Here is an 11,414-nt window from a genome sequence, read left to right on the forward strand (position 1 = left end):
TCTTAGCTTTTCTCATTTGTGTTCTTTTAGCTGATCTGTTCCCATCAAGTTTGGTAGATCAGCTGTTTTCATCTTATTTTGTAGATCAGCTATTCTCATCTGTTTTGGTAGCTCAGATGTTATCATTTGGTTTAGTAGCTCAGCCATTCTCATCTGGTTTGGTAGCTCAGCCATTCTCATGTGTTCTAACCCAGCTGTTCACACCTGGTTTGATAGCTCAGCCATTCTCATGTGTTCTAGCCCAGCTGTTCACACCTGGTTTGATAGCACAGCCATTCTCATGTGTTCTAGCCCGGCTGTTCACACCTGGTTTGATAGCTCAGCCTTGCTCATGTATTCTAGCCCAGCTGTTTACACCTGGTTTGATGGCTCAGCCTTTCTCATGTGTTCTAGCCCAGCTGTTCACACCTGGTTTGATAGCTCAGCCATTTTCATGTGTTGTGGGTCAACTGTTCACACCTGGATTGATAGCTCAGCCATTCTTGTGTGTTCTAGCTCAGCTGTTCTCATCTGGTTTAGTAGCTCAGTTTGAGTTTCTAATGTTAGTATCAGAACAGCATCTGGGTTTAATGATAAGGAATATATCCAATGTCTAGCTCATTGATTGATTGATTTATTTGTTTGATTGGTGTATTACACCGTACTGAAGAATATCTAATTTATACGATGACGGCCAGCAAGATGGTGGAAGAGTCCGGGTGGGACCAACAACCATCAGTAGGTTGGTAACAGGCCTCTCCAAGTACAGCCGGAGAGGAAGCCAGCATGAGCTGTACTTGAACTGACAGTGACTGCATTTGGTAAATGATTGGTTTAATGACATAGGAATGTGATTGCAATTTGTTGATTAATGATTTTATTTCAGATACGTAACAAAACAGATGTGATTTATATCAAGCAGTGAGTTAATGTTGTTACATTAATATGAGCCTATCTGTGTTCCTTCTCAAATGAGAGATGTCTCTTTTCAGATGAACAGCTTCGTTCTGTGAAATCGTCTGTGCCCGCCACAATTGGATTCAAAAAACTAAATATTTCCAGATTGGTTGAACTTTTTGAACTTCAAGGCAAAGTAAGTTGCTTGGTTGGATAATTTTGTTTAACATATTGATCCCAGGCTAGCTTCGTAAACAAGGAATTTTGGGGATTCCCATGCCAGCAGTACCCTTGTGGTCATGATGGCAGTGGAAGACTTGAGGACAGGCTACAAAGAAGGTCCAAATGGCAGCATAACACTTTCTTCTGTGTTATATGAGCACAAATACATCAAAAATTATGATGTACTTGTAATATAGAAAAAAAACAAAAGAATCCATAGCTGTGGACTGTTTTGTTACAAGGGCGGGAAGGAGTTTTACCAGTTCCCCATGAATGGTCTACAGCACTAAAAGTCTTTGTGTCATGTGAAAAGTAAGACAGTTACTTGCCAAAGGTTGATGTTTTAACTGAATACTCTTCATTAATAAAACTGACTGTTTCGTGTATGTATAAATGAAACATATTGTAGAAACAAATGTGCAGTTACAGCAGCGGTATTTTGGCTATTGGTAGAACACACATACATTCCACAGTAAATTTAAGCAGGTATGCGTATATAAAGAACGACTTTTTCTTCAATTTTTTTTCAGGATGGTCGCTGGACATTGAGCAAGGAATTTTCCAAAATCCTTAATGTGGACGTTGACAAGTGTGAGGAAACATTGATTTCAGCTGGACTGAAGTCACTTGGTAATTTCTTCTGTTAAATGTATATTTTCTCACTTTGGTTTAAGCCTTACACCCCCGAATCACCACAAAACCTATTTCTTCTAATTCCTAAGACAGATAAAGTAGTTCTGAAAGCAAAGAATAACATTTGTTTCTCCATTTTTTGGGATTACGATCAGTCTAGCCAGATATGAATATGTTTCAAGGATCTTGACTTGCCACAGCATGGCTGAAATATTGCCGATGTGGTGTTAAGCAATAATCATTCATTCATACAGTGACTTTGAATTTGAACGTGAACAAAAATTGATCCTGTTGATTGTGCACTACTTGCCATCATTAATAAGCATTGCAGAAGATCTGTCATATTGTAAAGCATTGAAACACATGAATAGGTAGTATTGTTCTTCTGGATTCTGCACTGTTCCCACCAACAATAATTCTGGTTGCCATTGTGTAAATGAAATATCCTTGAGTGTGGTACATTAAAAACAGTGTTGTGTTACTCTCTCCTGTTTCCAGGTCAGAAGGTGACAGAGGATGTGTTGGCTCTGGTGGCTACCATGATAGCCCTGACTGCTGTTTTGCTGTTTGTCAGGCCTAGAAAGTCACCACTAAAAGCCTGCGATCTACGCCTGGACTTCAACACTGATGAGTTGTGGGACCAGCTGATGGGCAAACTCCAGCATGAACATGTACAAATTCTGCAGGCCACTCCGGAAGGCATTACCAAAGCTGTGATGTTTTGCAAGAGTGTAAATGATACTTATCCGTCACTGTACTACCAGCTGGAGCTCGGTCAGAGTTGGGAACAAGTGGTTGGGATTATGTTGGGACTACTTCAGTAGGTCTGTCTCCTTTACCCCTTCACCTGGAGACACCTGGAAAGATCAGATAACTAAATAAATAAGTCACACAGAAAGATTCCACGTAGAGCTTATAGATGAAGATGAATAGGACCATGCTGTTTAAAGAAATTTTTCACACATTTATTTGTGGTTAGCTGTTTTTGTGGTACTTACTTATAGCTACAAGTATCAAAGGTATCTCTATAAATCTATTAAATACATACTCAGAAAACTTGCAAAATGTGAAGGAATGCTTGAAACATTTATAGCACTTTTACACATTTGGTTTATTTCCGCACATATTTATGGACTTGATTATATTGTGTTGTTAGCATTTTATGCCACTTTCGTTCAAAAATAAGACTGAATAGTTTTACTCTTTTCATCCATGCAATATTCTCGGAAATATTTTCATCACAGTTGTGCATGTGTATGCTACATTTTAGATCAGTGGAACCATGAAAAACAAGATGAAAAAAATATGATTGTAGCTAGTAGTGAGTGGGTATTTTTCAAGCAGGAAGAAGTCACAGTGGTCAGAATTTCAGACACCATTGCACCAGCTTTTCCAAATCCAAGTTAATGTGATACATTAATGTCAGGCCACAATCTTCTCACTCAAGGCACCTAATGTAGTGTAGTGTAATTCAGCACCTAGCAGACCCAGATATAACCATATATATATGCAATTATTTGTAGATGTTGTTTTTACGTACATTATTTTTAACAAGTTATGGTGTATCTTTGAACAGTGCTTTGGATTTGTTGTTAATCTGTGATAATTAAACCAAGGAAACTACAGGTTTTCATCTGTCTGTTGTGTATCCAACTTTAAATTTTATACACTTGTTTGCCTTACCCATGAAGACTTTTAAATGAAACTTTGGACATGTGTTCAGTAAAATGAGATATGTGCTCAAGTTTGGTGATGATTTATGAATATTTTGTCAATTTATGGGGTTTGTTGCACTGCATGGCCTTTGCCAATCTCATTCAATATATTACACAGTTTTCCATGCTTTTTTATCTGTTGTTATCCTTGATCACATTACCCTGGAAGTTTGTGTACAATTTACATCATGATTGCTATGATATCATGATACTACAACCTGACAAATTTAAATTCAATTACGAGTTATGGATAAATTTATTTTGTAATTAATTATTCACTAACACTGTTTCCCTTGAGAATTGTGCCCTGGATAGTTTTTTGCTGCCTACATGTACATATAAAAGTCTCTGTATATACACTGTATTTGGACTTGAAGGCACACTAAAGTAAGCTGTAAAATGTTCCTTATTTTATTATTAAACCCTTGGAACTGATAGGAGACTGACAATATGACAGTTACTTCTTTTTTTAACTTGTTTTATCATGTATATTTTTCTAAGAAATTTCTCATTTTAATTTTCATGTGATCATATATATTATTATTTCTACACACTTGTGTATTGTATTTTTAAGCTTTTGATACATATTCAAATACACTAATTTGATAATGTTCCAACACCTGTAAATATTCCGCGGTAAATTACTCCATGTTTGTAATTATACAAACATGGAGTACATTCAATTGTTTTTCAGTGTAATTTAGCTGTTTGCCATGAGTCTTTATGTGAGCTGTAATTGCCAGTCCATGTTATTTCCATAAACTTTGTTTGTAGCATGATTAAGATTCTTTTTTATGAGTTACTGACTAGGCACAAAATGTTTTAATAAGTGGCTGTAAACGGTTAACAGTACGTGTACTTCTCCAGAAATGTGACCAATACATTAGTTCTTGCTATGGTGTCAACTACAGTACATCTCATGTAGAAAAGTTTGTCAATACTTTAACAAAAGTAAATTTTTTACCCAGGACATTTCAGTTTCTTTTATTCGCAGAACTTATAGCGGCCATATAAGAGGTATCTTTCAGAGTGTGGACTATAATAGAATGATCTAATATTCTCTTTCTTCCACAAATGATTTTGGTGTGTAAGTGGACTTTTATTTATATACATCTAGATGTGTATATTACATGTAATATGATGTCATAGTGCTTGTTAATGTCCTGGGGCCCGTTTCACAAAGCTCACATAACGTTACATGCGCATATCTTCCATGGCGACCAGTATCGTAGGTGTTACATCGCTATGGTAGTGACATGAACGTTGCACTATGTGCGTGCTGTGAAACGGGAGCCTAGCTCTTACAGAAAAATGCCACATTTATACTCATAATAAAGAATATATAATGTGCTCAGTGAGTGATATATCAATTCATATTTCCATGTACTTTAAAGGTAATAATAATTGACAGCTGATTAATTATTGACATGGGGGCCTCGGTGTGGTTGTAGCATGGTGCAATTACCCATGTACCTCTTACCAATGCGGTGCCTGTGCATTCAAGTCCAGCTCATGCTGGCTTTCTCTCAGTTTGTAATTTGGAAGATCTGCAAGCAACCTACGGATGTTTGTGAGTTTGCCCGGTTTCCTCCCACCATAATGCTGGCCGCCATTGTATAAGTGAAATAATCTTGAGTGCAGCATAAAACATTAATAAAATAATAAATAAATAAATACAACTGACATGAAAACTAGATTGTACACGGCCACGACATGGCTGAAACATGTGCCAATGTGGTGTTCAGTCATATTCATTCATTCCCAATGTACATGTACTTTGTACTGATCAATGTTCAGGTTCAGTCGAGGTATACAGTTCATTTTGGCACACAGCTCTGGTGTATTTATGCTTTAATGTACAATTACACACTTTTGGAAAAAGCCATATTCAGGTCCATGAATTGTGCAATAAAAGTTTAATCCTGATGAGTGTCAGGTCGCTTCATCTTTGATAACTGAATACATCCTACTGTGTAGGTATAACATGGCATCTAAACACGTGAAGATGGTGTGGATGTGCCATTGTGCACAAAGTTTAACGACTGGGCAGGAGATTTCCTTTTTTTTTATTTTTTTACCTTGTTTGCACAGTGTTACATTCCTGGAAAACCTCTGGTCTTACACTAATATGGCGTCCTAAATTGTATGTCAAATAAGGAGAAAGTTCAGTGACTTGCCAATGTCGCTGTTTTATTTTGGGCATGTTTGCAGCACTCTTTCAGGATGATTGTTTTGTACGCTGTGCGGAGCAGTTGTACCTCTCAGGCCTGCTCACCACACCACACCACACCCCACCGCACCCCACTTACTCCACCCCACGCCACCCCACTCACTCCACCTATAAACATAGACCCCTCTCCATTGAGAGAAGTTCTCTTTGATTTATTTATTTATTTGATTGGTGTTGTACGCTGTACCCAAGAATATTTCACTTATACAATGGCAGCCAGCATTATGGTGGGAGGAAACCAGGCAGCACCCGGGGGAACCCCACAACCATCAGCAGGCTGCTGGCAGACCTTCCCACATACGGCCGGAAAGGAAGCCAGCATGAGCTGGACTTGAACTCACAGCGACCGCACTGGTGAGAGGCTCCTTAGTCATCACGCTGCGCTAGCGCGCTAAGCAACTGAGCCACGGAGGCCCTCAAGTTCTCTTTGAGTACAGCTTAAAACACTAGGTCAAATGAATTATAATGTATTATAATTATAACGCCAGGCTCTTCTGCTCGCAACTGTCTGTCTGTTGGTCTGCGGTTCGCCTGTTTCAGCTCCAGTACTCGCTGGATCACTGAGTCTTTGAACTGAGCGTCCTTTAAGTCAATCTTCTGTAAGGCGCTTTCCATCCTAGGTGAGTCTTTGTTTTCCACTGAACTGGACAAAACAGTCATTGGAGTGAATAAGGGCAAACAGTCCTCAAATGCTGCTCCATTCAGAATCGCTGACACAGTGTCAATGGAACATTCTTCTGTGCATGACGGCATGTAGGGTTCTATTGGCAGAGGCATACGAGACAGTCCATCGGCAACCACAGTATTCCTGCCAGGGCGATACTTCAGTTCAAACCGAAAGTCTGCTAATTGCGCAACCCATCTGTGACCTGTGGCGTTGAGTCTAGCACTGGTTGTGACATAAGTCAACGGATTATTGTCCGTACACACCGTGAAGCTTGGGGCATAGTAGAGGTAATCCTTGAACTTACCTGTTACAGCCCATTTTAGAGCTAATAACTCCAATTTACTGGAATTAAGGTGGTAGTTCTGTTCGGCAACCGAAAGAGTTCTAGAGCCATAGTCAATGACTCTCATCTTGCCGTTTTGTACCTCGCAGAGCACTGCGCCTAGGCCATCCTTTGACACTTCTGTGTACAAGATGAATGGTTCGTCGAAACACGGATAACCCATCACTGGAGGTTTCGTAAGACAATCAACTAGAGAATCCAACCTGTCCCGGTGCAAGTCAGTCCATACAATCGGGTGGCTTGAAGGCACTTGACAAGACTTTACCTTTTTGCTCTTGGTCTTTGAAGGTCGGCCATCACTACGAGTCCCACTACCTTTCAGCAGGTCATACAATGGCTTCGCAGTTCTGGTAAAGTCGTGAATGTAACGCCGATACTAACCGATCAGTCCAAGGAGCTTTCGGAGTTCCGGTTTACCAACATTCTTGGGTTTCTGCTGTTTCAAAGCTACCACTGGGGTGATGTCCTTCGGGTCCATCTTGTAGCCATCTTCACTCACGATCATTCCTAGGTAACGTACTTCTTGTTTGAATACTTCACATTTGTCTGGACGGAGTTTGATACCGTGGGAAGCAAGTCGCCTCAGCACTTGTCTCACTTGTGCAACTTCATCCTGGAACGTCTTAGCATAGACCATGACACCATCAAAGTAGGGAAGACAAATATCACTCCGCAGTCCATCCAAGGCATCTTCCATGAATCGCTGGAAACAAGCTGGGGCATTTGTGAGGCCAAACGGTATTCGATTCCAGTGATAAAGACCCCAGGGGGGTTGACGAATGCAGTCAATATTTACTGTTCTCATGCCTAAACCCTTGGTGGTAGGCTTTACCCTGGTCCAACAACGAAAACCAAGAATTACCTGACAGTGTGTTCAATGCATCTTGCACACGGGGAATCGGTTGTCGATCAGCTATGGTTTTCTTATTGAGCTGTCTGTAGTTCATACAGAGTCTCAGGGAGCCATCACGCTTCCTAACACACACGACTGGTGATGCATAGTCACCCATCCCTTCTCTAACAAGTCCGCCAAATACGCTCTGACTTCAGCATAGAGCGCAGGGGGAAATCCAGAATATTTCTGCTGCACTGGTACATTGTCCGTCAACTTAATTTCCAACTGAAGATCAGGAGCACAACCTAAGTCATCTGGATTTCTGGAGAATGCATCACACTCTTGATGCAACATGTCCCGAACAATGTTCTGCTGTCCACCAGTGAAATGACTGATGTCCACTGGTGGATCCCACTTACCACAAGTGTCACCATTCACAGAAGCATCCATACTATTGACCACAGGTTCCCGAAAGTGATTAGCATATTTGACAGGATATACAGCATTTATGACATGACCTAAAATGCATTTGGCAGGCAATACAATCGCATGGTTACTGGAATTGTAGACAGGGATATTAATGTTATGGAGTGAACCATTATTCAACATAATGAGACGGTCACTAAGCATGAGACCATCAAAATTGTGTTCAAGATCAGGTTCAAATAGAATAGGTACCGGACTTGTGACAACAAAAGTCCTAACACGACAACCTACATTAACAATCTTACCTGGCAACACTTTAACAAGCTTACGGCCAGACTTCACTGAAAAAACATAGTCTTCACGTGGTTTGACACAATTTATCAAAGCACTGATCTGTATGTAATTGTTTTACAGACAGAAGATCTTCTTTGATCTGCGCAACATCATCTGTCAAGTTGTTCTTCTTGGGTTTAGGCTGGGCGGTTTGACGTCATCTTTCTCAATGACAGAGACATTTACCTTCAGGCCTTGACCTCGTGACCTTGAGGTGAGTTTCAGGTGTCTCTCTTCCTCCTGTCAGGCGGCGATCCTCATCTTCTCAATGAGGACTTCATCTGGGACAGCGATGTTGTCAAGGTAGGGCTTTATTTCCGACCTCACATTATTATTAGACAGTCCAGTCAGTAGAGCATGGAGTGTCATCAGCTGAACCAAATCACGATCGTATTCTGTTTTCGAATCAGCTTCTCTCATGGAAATGAGAACGCAGTATGCGGTGCAAGCTCGCAAGGCTTAGGGCTTGTCTTCCCTCAAGGTAACTGCGTAACTTTAGGCTTGGACGCACAGATTTAATGACAGCTTCAACGATTTCTGTCTCTGTGTACCCTTTTACCAGTCCACCAGGTGGTTTGGGTGTGACAGTAACGGGGACTTTAAGTCCTATCAGTCTGTCCAAAATTTCAGCAAGGACATCTCTATCAATACCAAGTTCAGTGTCCAAAAAGTTCATCAGCAAAACAACAAGGTTCATTTTGGATTTATCTGCCACATTGTTTTGAGTCACAAGCTTAAACTCCAAACACAGTTCCTGCGAATCGGGTACGGGTATGGTCGGTAGCAAACAGCCTATCTCCATCAGTAGGTGTTGATGGTCTGGTGTAGCCATGGTATCTAGATGCTCATCGCTGAATTGTAGACATCATGCAGCACATCTATCCTGGTCACGGCACCAAATGTAAAAGACCCATACACTGTATAACGTTCACATGGCTTTATTCTGAAGAAGAATTTCTTCTGAAGAAGGGAATTTCGTTAGGACATAATCAATACGTGGCGATCGTCTCAAGGATGGTAAATGAGTGACCGATTTAAATAACAACAAATCATAATTAATCTTCAAGGGATACTGTAAATTAAGTGAAATAAAGTAATACAATGCGTATAAATAAATTGTGACATGAGTTTGCTTTACACAAATATGAACTAAATGAAATAAATCTATATATACTTATACAATTGTTAACTCTGCAAAACCCCATTACAGTTTTGGAACAAAAATAAAGAAAGTTTCAATATATTACACTTTCCATACACATATTGTCTTTTGACATTTAGAGTTAAGCCCCTTATTTCCATTATTCCAACAAAAGTAGTCGCCCCTGTTGAGCGTATTCCATCAGGAGTTATCCCCCTTATTTACATACTTTTGACATCGCACACATTCGTGGATTTCTACTACGAAATACGAAAGGAAATATTCCTCTAAGCCACTCAGGCTTTCTATTTAGCTTTACTGGAGTTACAAACTATTAAAAGACACAACTATCGTTAAATATACTGAACTGAAACTACTGTTATTTCAATCAGAAATCTAGCGAATACGAAGCGTAACATTACGTAGTGTTAATTAAATGGAAACAACAACGACGTCTGAAGGTGACCGATGGGCAACTACTTTGTAAGCTAATCTACTAATTAGTACAACGATGTGCTCATTCGGCATAAGTATACAAGTAACTATGCATTCAACAACTACCATATGGCTAAAGGAATCTCGTTAGGACATAATCAAAACGTGGCGATCGTCTTAAGGATGGTAAATGAGTGCGCGATCCCACAATCCTTTGCGTCTGAAGTCACGCTGTCCCAAACACACGAACACTCATTCCTTATGTTATTCATTACAGGTTATGAAAAATACTAGCAGAAAATTGTGCCACAATGATAGTTAACAAAAAAAAAAATGTTACAAAAGATGGTTACTTCACTGTGGTGAGATTGCACATGTATATGGGGCCTCACATTGCCTACTCTGAAAATGATAAGATACTTAGCCAATATCCCCGATGAAATAGTTACCATTATCGGGACCCATCTGCAGTGTTTCGTTCAGATTGTTATAAATTAGGTTTTACATGAAGATTGACTGTACCAGAAATACATGTAGAAATACACAAGTTCAAGCCCAGTGTTCGACAAGGAATTTGTGGTTTCCCCATCTCTCACTGTCCGTGGAGGTCTAGGTGACACCCTTTAACAAACATCTACAGTTCTTGTGTGGCTACTTGCATATTCTTCCCCGTTTGTTGAAAGGCTCTTGCCACAAGTTCCAGTGTTATGGTGTTCACACGTGTGTGCCATGTCGTATTTGTGGTCATGAGTAACTAGTCAAAGGTGTTGATTTCCTCTATACCCATGGAACCTACCGACCATCATCTTGCAAGTAGACGATTCTTAATTGCGTATATCGGTACCGTATAGCGTAAAAACAATAATAAAATCTTTACAGCATCTTGGCAAAAGCTACTTGTACGTGCGAATCTTATCAGTTATACTTATTATCAGTATACGACCAATTGTGTGTTTCCCTGAAGGCAATAGAGATGAATTACTATAACAAATATAAGATCACAAACCAATCAAATTAGTATTGGCCTGCGTGCGTATGGTTGTTCCAGGGCTCGGTCACGCATGTACTAGAAAAATGTACGGAAAAATGTCTTCCAAGCTGTAGAGATACAAGAAATGTTTCGTTTTTCCACTTGAAATTATCTATGACCCTGTTTTGCAGTGTTAAACACACACTCACTGTCTGGAGATAAGCCAAGGTCTTATTATCATCGTGCACCGGAGACACTGACAAAATGAAACGATAAATACAAGGGAAGCTCACTTGATTTTAAAATCACGCATGCATGACTTCAGTGGTTTAGATGCATGGTATAGATGTGACCTTGTCTTGCGTTGTCATTTCGCATTTGGGCTATCTCTCGTACTTTTGAAACTATCTCTTCAGATAGATATAACAAGTAGGCTGTGGTCACCAGTGACCGCGGGTTATTTTGCAAAATATAGCCCTATGCAAGTTTCAAAGCTGACGTGTTAATATTTCCGATGATGGATGGATTGCCTTCTTTGGCGATTTCTATACTTCTGTCTTCCAAAGCCTTTCATGTACTTAGTAGCCT

The sequence above is a fragment of the Liolophura sinensis genome, chromosome 1 (assembly GCF_032854445.1).
Source record: "Liolophura sinensis isolate JHLJ2023 chromosome 1, CUHK_Ljap_v2, whole genome shotgun sequence".
NCBI lineage: Eukaryota > Metazoa > Mollusca > Polyplacophora > Chitonida > Chitonidae > Liolophura > Liolophura sinensis.